Raw genomic sequence first — 8,049 nt, forward strand, 5'->3', positions numbered from 1 at the left:
ATATTATTTTGAAAAGGGCATTTCATCTGCAAGAGGGATTGGCAAGAAACTCAAAGGATGTGGATGACACATTTTGATGGCTGTTATAGTAATCCAGGTCACTGATGCTTTTTGGATTGAGGTGACTAGAGAGGATGTAGAATAGTGAGTTGGCATGGGGATGTTTGTGAAATGAACTTGATAGGATATAGTGGTGGATTAGACTAGAAGTGTGAGGAAGAAACCTTATTAAAAACACTCAGGTTTCTTGCTAGGTAACTAGAAGGCTGGTAGAGACAGTACTTGTAGAGGAAACTGAGGAGGAGGAGGCACAGTCTCAGGAGCCTCTGAGCTGTGCTGGTGTTGCAGTCCGGTTCGCATTGCTGTTAGAAATCATCCAACCAAGAGCAGCTTCTGGGAAAAAGAGATTTATTTTGGCTTACAGGCTCGAGGGGAAGCTCCACGATGGCAGGGAAAAACAATGGCATGAGCAGAGGGTGGACATCACCCCCTGGCCAACATAAGGTGGACCACAGCAACAGGAGGGTGCCAAACACTGGCATGGGGAAACTGGCTATAAAGCCCTTAAGCCCGCCCCCAAGAATACACTCCCTCCAGGAGGCATTAATTCCCAAATATCCATCAGCTGGGAGCCTAGCATTCAGAACACCTAAGTTTATGGGGGACACCTGAATCAAACCACCACATTCTGCCCCTGGCCCCCATAAACTGATATCCATACATGATGTAAAATACAATGCTTTCAGTCTGACTTTAAAAGTCCCCATAGTTTTTATCAATTCCAATGATGTTCATACATCCCCATAGTCCAAGATCTTTTAACTGAGCCATAATACCAAAAAATAACCTCAAAAAACCCATAATGGCACAGAATAAATATTCACACTGCAAAAGATGGCATTGGGCATAGCAAAGAAACATTCAACCAATACAAGATTTAAAACAACCAGGGCAAACATCAAACTGTGTAGCTTCAAGTCCAGCAACTCTAGCCAGTGACAAATCTTCAAGTCAGATAATTCTAACCAGTAAGTCTCTGGCATTCCAATTCTGCCCCTCCAGCTAGGCTACTCACAGTCCTGGAAAACTTCATCGGGGCCGGCAGCTCCTCGGCAGCCATCTCATGGTCCCAGCATCTCCACTGGGTCTCCATAGCAAGCCACGGTTCATCCTCATGGCCCCATGGTGTTTCTATGCAGGCAACCAGCAAACCTGCTTCACACTGCCCATGGCCATTTCCAAAACACAAGACCGTGTTGCAAACTCAATGACCCTCTTTCCAGCATTTCTTATACTCCATGATACCAGGTAGGGTGCCAATTTGTTAATCCAGGGGGGATTAAAGCAGACTTTGAAGAACAGGACTCCTTGAGCACTCTGGCCCTTTCAAAAGAGTCTACATTCTTCTTGTTGCCCCAGCGCAGGTCAGCTAGCCCAGTCTCATAAATTGTAATCTCTCAGTTGCAGCTGAACGGGCAACAGTTCACCCAAAGATTTTTCTTTCTGTGCCATATCTCTCTGCACACACCAGTTCATTTCTACGCAAAGCAACCCTGCACAACTTCTCAGGACATGGGCACAAGAGCAAGCTTCTCACACAAACTGCTAGCCCAGTCCAAGCACAGCTCTTTCTCACCCTCATAAACCAAACCTCACAGTCCATAGTTTTTACTGCATTCAGGTCTTGCAGCTCAGACCAGGACAGTCCATCAAGCTGTACTTACAGCACTGCAAGGCATCTCTTAGGCCAGTTTCAACTCCTTCCACATTCCTCTTGAAAATCAGCTCCAAAAGGCCGAAGCCATATAGTCAGGTGTCTAGCAGCAATCCCACTCCTCGGTACCACTTTACTGTTGCAGTCCGGTTCGCATTGCTGTTAGAAATCACCCAACCAAGAGCAGCTTCTGGGAAAAAGAGATTTATTTTGGCTTATAGGCTCGAGGGGAAGCTCCACGATGGCAGGGAAAACGATGGCATGAGCAGAGGGTGGACATCACCCCCTGGCCAACATAAGGTGGGACACAGCAACAGGAGGGTGCCAAACACTGGCATGGGGAAACTGGCTATAAAGCCCTTAAGCCGGCCCCCAAGAATACACTCCCTCCAGGAGGCATTAATTCCCAAATATCCATCAGCTGGGAGCCTAGCATTCAGAACACCTAAGTTTATGGGGGACACCTGAATCAAACCACCACAGCTGGGGAAGTCAATAGGACAGTAAAAGCCACTGTTTAGGGCTCAGAGGGGAGGACAAGATTAGAGGAATGAACTTTGAAGAGACCTTGCTTAAGTCATAACTGAGGCCAAGGAATTTGATGTGAATGCTGTGAGAAAGAACATGGATTGAGATGCAGTAAGAAGAGAGGGCCAAGGTACAAGCAGGGAAGACAGTCACCACTGAAGAAGGAGCTTTGGGTTTTATGTAGAGGGAGAAATTTCAGCTGTTGTTCTCTGATAAAATACTAGTCTGTTTTGTCTTGGCCTGGATGGTAGCCATTCATCCAAAATGCTTTTTTTTTTCCCTCCAAGAATCCTCCTATGATAGCTTCATTTTCTTCAAGTCTGGTTGCTGTTTTTTTTTTTTTTTTTTTTTTAAATTTTTATTTATTTATTTGAGAGCGACAGACACAGAGAGAAAGACACATAGAAGGAGAGAGAGAGAATGGGCGCGCCAGGGCTTCCAGCCTCTGCAAACGAACTCCAGACGCGTGCGACCCCTTGTGCATCTGGCTAACGTGGGACCTGGGGAGCCGAGCCTTGAACCGGGGTCCTTAGGCTTCATAGGCAAGCGCTTAACTGCTAAGCCATCTCTCCAGCCCTGGTTGCTGTTTTTAATATGTCCTTCCACACTTGCCTATCTTAGCACAAATCTTATTTCTTTGCTCACTGTTTTCCCTGCCACAGTCTTAGATCTGAGAAAGATCCATGTTTTTCTTTTTTTAAAAAGTATTTTTCCAAACCCTGAGGAAGAAAGCTGCCGGCACGCGTCGTCCTCGGGTCTCGCTCTCCCCGGGCCGCCGTGTAATTTTTGAGCTACCAACCCGTGCATTTTTGCGGATAAATCTCGTGTGTCCTGATCGCCATGGCTCAGCTCCAGGCACGCTTTTACACTGAAAACAAGAAATACAGTCGATGATGTTCCCTTCTCAATTCCTGCCACTTCTGAAATTGCTGACCTCAGTAGCATCATTAATAAACTACTGCAGGCCAAAAATGAGTTGCACAAGCATGTGGAGTTTGATTTCCTTATCAAGGGCCAGTTTCTGCGAATGCCCTTGGTCAAGCACATGGAACTAGAGAACATTTCATCGGAAGAGGTTGTGGAGTTAGAATATGTGGAGAAATACACCGCACCCCAGCCAGAGCAGTGCATGTTCCATGATGACTGGATCAGTTCAATTGAAGGGGCAGAGGAATGGATCTTAACTGGTTCTTATGATAAGACTTCTCAAATCTGGTCCTTGGAAGGAAAGTCAATAATGACAATTGCGGGACATACAGATGTTGTGAAAGATGTGGCTTGGGTAAAAAAAGATAGTTTATCTTGCTGGCTCCTGAGTGCCTCCATGGATCAGACGATCCTCCTGTGGGAGTGGAATGTGGACAGGAACAAGGTGAAAGCCCTGCACTGCCGCAGGGGTCATGCCGGCAGTGTGGACTCCATAGCTGTCCATAGCTCCGGGACTAAATTTTGCAGTGGTTCCTGGGATAAGATGCTAAAGATCTGGTCTACAGTCCCGACAGATGAAGAAGATGAAAAGGAGGAGTCTACAGACCGTCCAAGAAAGAAACAAAAAACAGAGCAGTTGGGGCTGACAAGGACTCCCATAGTGACCCTCTCTGGCCACACAGAAGCAATTTCCTCAGTACTGTGGTCAGATGCTGACGAAATCTGCAGTGCATCTTGGGACCACACAATTAGAGTGTGGGATGTTGAGTCTGGTGGTCTTAAGTCAACTTTGTCAGGAAACAAAGTGTTTAATTGTATTTCCTATTCTCCACTTTGTAAACGTCTGGCATCTGGAAGCGCAGATAGACATATCAGACTGTGGGACCCTCGAACTAAAGATGGTTCCTTGGTGTCACTGTCCCTGACCTCACATACAGGCTGGGTCACATCGGTGAAGTGGTCTCCTACCCATGAACAGCAGCTGATCTCAGGCTCTTTAGATAATATTGTCAAGCTGTGGGACACAAGAAGTTGCAAGGCTCCTCCCTAGGATTTGACTGCTCATGAAGATAAAGTCCTAAGTGTGGACTGGACAGACACGGGGCTGCTTCTGAGTGGAGGAGCGGACAACAGGCTGTCCTCCTACAGATACTCTCCTACCACTTCCCACGTGGGCGCGTGATGACCACGGATAATTTCATCAGGGACGCTTTTTCTTGTTGGGATTTTGTTTTGTTTTGTTTGTTTTTGAGATTGGTAGAGTCTCACTGTAATGCCATAGACACTTTATAAATTAAACTGGTAGAGAATCATCAGATTACATCATTAACACAGAGGCGGAAAACGCCCTTTTAAAGTTTGCATAATGGTTCACCCTTCATAATAGGGAACATTTTACTATTATTGTGTCTTTCTTTTGTGTTTATGAAATTATAGTATGTGGCATGTATTCTCTACCTTATGTAGACTCTTAAAATTAAACTGGTTTAAAATTTTTTAAAAAAAGTATTTTTCCTTTTATTGGAGTATATTCATTGTGTGCACTATTGGGTTTCATTAGGTAAGGCCTTTAATTACGTCATATGCTTTGACCACATTCATGCCCTTTCATTTAGTCTTCTGTCCTTATTCCCTTTGTTTACACTCCTTCCTTCTGCTGTCATGTCATATATAGAATTCTGAGACCCAAAATGAGAGATAAAATGTGATATTTGTCCTTGCCCATCTTATTTCGCTTAACATGAGGATCAAGGGTTGGATCTATTTCCCAACAAATGATATATTCCATTATTCTGTTAAATAATATTTTTTCTATATTTATTTGAGAAAGATGTGGGGTGGGGGAATGCATGCATCAGGGCCTCTAGTTGCTACAAATGAACTCCAGAGGCATATACCACCTTGTGTATCTGGCTTATGTGGTTGCTAGGGAATAGGATCTGGGTCCTTTGGCTTTTCAGGCAAGTGTCTTAACCATTAAGCTATTTCAGCCCCCATTACTGTTTGTGAATGAATAAGACCATTGTGCATGTATATACCACATTTTCTTTTCATTTCTTTTTTTTTTTTTTTGAGGTAGGGTTTCACTCTAGCCCAGACTGACCTGGAATTCACTATGTAGTCTCAGGGTGGCCTTGAACTCATGGTGATCCTCCTACCTCTACCTCCCAAATGCTGGGATTAAAGGCGTGCACCACCACGCCCAGCACACCACATTTTCTTTATACATTTGTTTGTTGAGTGACACTTAGGCTAGTCCCATACCTTGGCTATTGTTAGTAGTGTCTCAGCCAACAAATATGTGTCAGTACCTCTGTGGTATATTGCCTTAGGGTCCTGTTGGTATATACCCATAAAGCAGGTAAAGCTCGGTCATATAGTAGTTTTACTTTAAATTTTTTGAGGATCCTAAATACTGGATTTATGTTCCCTTTTCCCTACATAATCACCAACACAGTATTGTTGTTTCCTTTGTCAATGATAGCCATTCTAACAGGTAAGATGGTATCTTTTTAAAATGTTTTTTAATTGACAACTTCCATAATTACAGACAACGAACCATGGTAATTCCCCCCCCCCAACTTTCTCCCTTTCTCCTTTATACCTCCATTCTTCATCATATCTGCTCCCCATCTCAATTAGTCTCTCTTTTATTTTGATGTCATCATCTTTTTCTCCTATTATGATGGTCTTGTGTAGGTAGTGCCAGGCACTGTGAGGTCATGGATATCCAGGCCATTTTGTGTCTGGGAGAGCACTTGTAAGGAGTCCTATCCTTCCTTTGGCTCTTACATTCCTTGTACCACCTCTTTTGCAATGGATCCTGAGCCTTGAAAGGTGTGATAGAGATGTTTCAGTGCTGAGCACTCCTCTGTCACTTCTTCTGAGCACTATGGTGAATCATCCCAGAGGTCACTGCCATCTGAAAAGAGAAGCTTCTCTAACCAAAGTGAGCATTAATATATGGATATGAATGTTAAGAGAAGTGCTTACCAGGTAGTTTGGTGAACATAATATATACATTTAGCCAGACACCAGCAGATGCTATATTCCTAGAGCCACTATTGCACCCATTAGCTCATTTGGGCTGCTTGGCCAGATGTAAGTAAGGCTTGCTGTGTTCACTGTTGTTTATCTCCACTGATGATGTTTCCCTCTCCCATGGAACTGCATGTAACATAGCTTTTTCCCAGCTTTCTGTAAATTGGTCTACACAGAGGAGGTGGGAAACCAAGAGCCTCAACAATGGCTTGTAATGTTTTGGGGGGCATTAGGGACCTCCCTGGCCAACAACTCACTGAAAAGTATCCCATCCCTGGCACTGAACAATTTCTAGTAACAATCTAAGGCTTCTTGGTGTGCCATCATCCAAAAAAGTAGGTTTCCATATGACTTACTCATACACTCTTAGATTTAGATTCACTCTTCCCCATCTTTCCTTTGCTAAATCTTTTTCCTTGACCTCACTAAGGCCTTTCTACCAGATTTAATCTGTTCCTCTATTTACATATGCATGATACCATCCCCTTAAACCCCCTCCTCTTCTCTCTCCCTCATATCCCCTTTCTAGCTTACAGGCTTCTGCTACTGAGTTTTATTCCAACCACATTGTAGTTTTCCTTTGCATTTTCTTGGTGGCTGAAGATATTTTACATTTGTTCATGTCTTTTTTGGCCATCCAAACTTCCTTTTCTCAAAAATTGTTCTTCTGTTCATTGCATTAGCATATTTATTGATTGGGTTGTTTGGGTGTTTATTTTATTATTTAAAATATTTATTTATTTGGAAGGGAGGGAGGAAAGGAGAGAAAAGGAAAGAGGAAGGAGACAGAGAGAAAGAGACATATCAGGCAAGGCCTCTTGATGTTGCAAATGAACTCCAGATATATGTACCTTTTTTTATTTTGTCTTTTTGGTATTTGGCCTTATGTGGGTACTGGGGAATTGAATTTTTCTCCCCAGCAGTCAGAATAACACTTTCCAGCACTATGGCAGTTAGCCTTCAGGGAGATGGCTTCCATCTCAGTTCCTAATGTTCAGTGACTGCAGGAAGTGATTTCTTCAGCTATATGGTCTTATCACTTAGCTCTGGTGGGAAACCAAGCATATTGGCAATAACCTGTATTGTTTTGGGAGCCTCATGGGTCTGCTTGTTAGAGTAGGGGTGTGATCCATCCCTGGCACTGGGATTTACTTGCAACAACATATGGCTTTAGAGTAAAGCTTTCTCTAGCACAGTGAGGTCCTTGTACCCAAACACTCTCTTTTTAAAAGCTATATATTTTAGTTAACTAAAGAAGTAGGTTACTGTAGGACTTATTTATATATCCTTCGCCTCGCTCCATCATCTCCTTTTCTCCTCTCAGGACTATCTACCCTTTGTCCCTCCACTCGCCTTTAGATTATCTTCTCCCAGGCTCTCTTCTGTACAAGTATTATTCTAGCTTCCTGGCCTTTACTTCTGACTCTTATTACAACTTAAAAACAAATCTAAATCTTCAAAGACAGAATCAGCATATTTGAGAGAACATGCACTATTCATCTTTCTAAGCCTGGGTTTCCTCACTTAGCATAAATTTTCCAGATCTTTCCATTTCCCTGCAAGTTTTATTATCGTATTTTTCTTTTCAGCTCAATAAAATTTTATTGTGTATATGTACAATACCTTCATTATCCATTCATCAGTTGATGGGCATCTAAGCTGATTTCATTTCTTACTTATTTTGAATAGAATAGCAACAAATGGCTGAGCAAGTATCTCTATAGTAAAGTGTAGAGTCCTTGGTTAATAGGGTAGATCTCTATTTACACTTTAGAGAAAACTCCATACTGATTTCCCTAGTGACTGTACAAGTTTGCACTTCCAACAACTATGGGTTC

General features: G+C 43.0%; 1 pseudogene; it reads left to right on the plus strand.

Moving 5' to 3' along the window:
• The first annotated feature begins 2,963 nt into the window (after positions 1–2,963).
• On the plus strand, positions 2,964–4,665 carry LOC123455087 (annotated as a pseudogene).
• The last annotated feature ends 3,384 nt before the right edge of the window (positions 4,666–8,049 follow it).

This window comes from Jaculus jaculus, chromosome 1 (genome assembly GCF_020740685.1).
Source record: "Jaculus jaculus isolate mJacJac1 chromosome 1, mJacJac1.mat.Y.cur, whole genome shotgun sequence".
NCBI lineage: Eukaryota > Metazoa > Chordata > Mammalia > Rodentia > Dipodidae > Jaculus > Jaculus jaculus.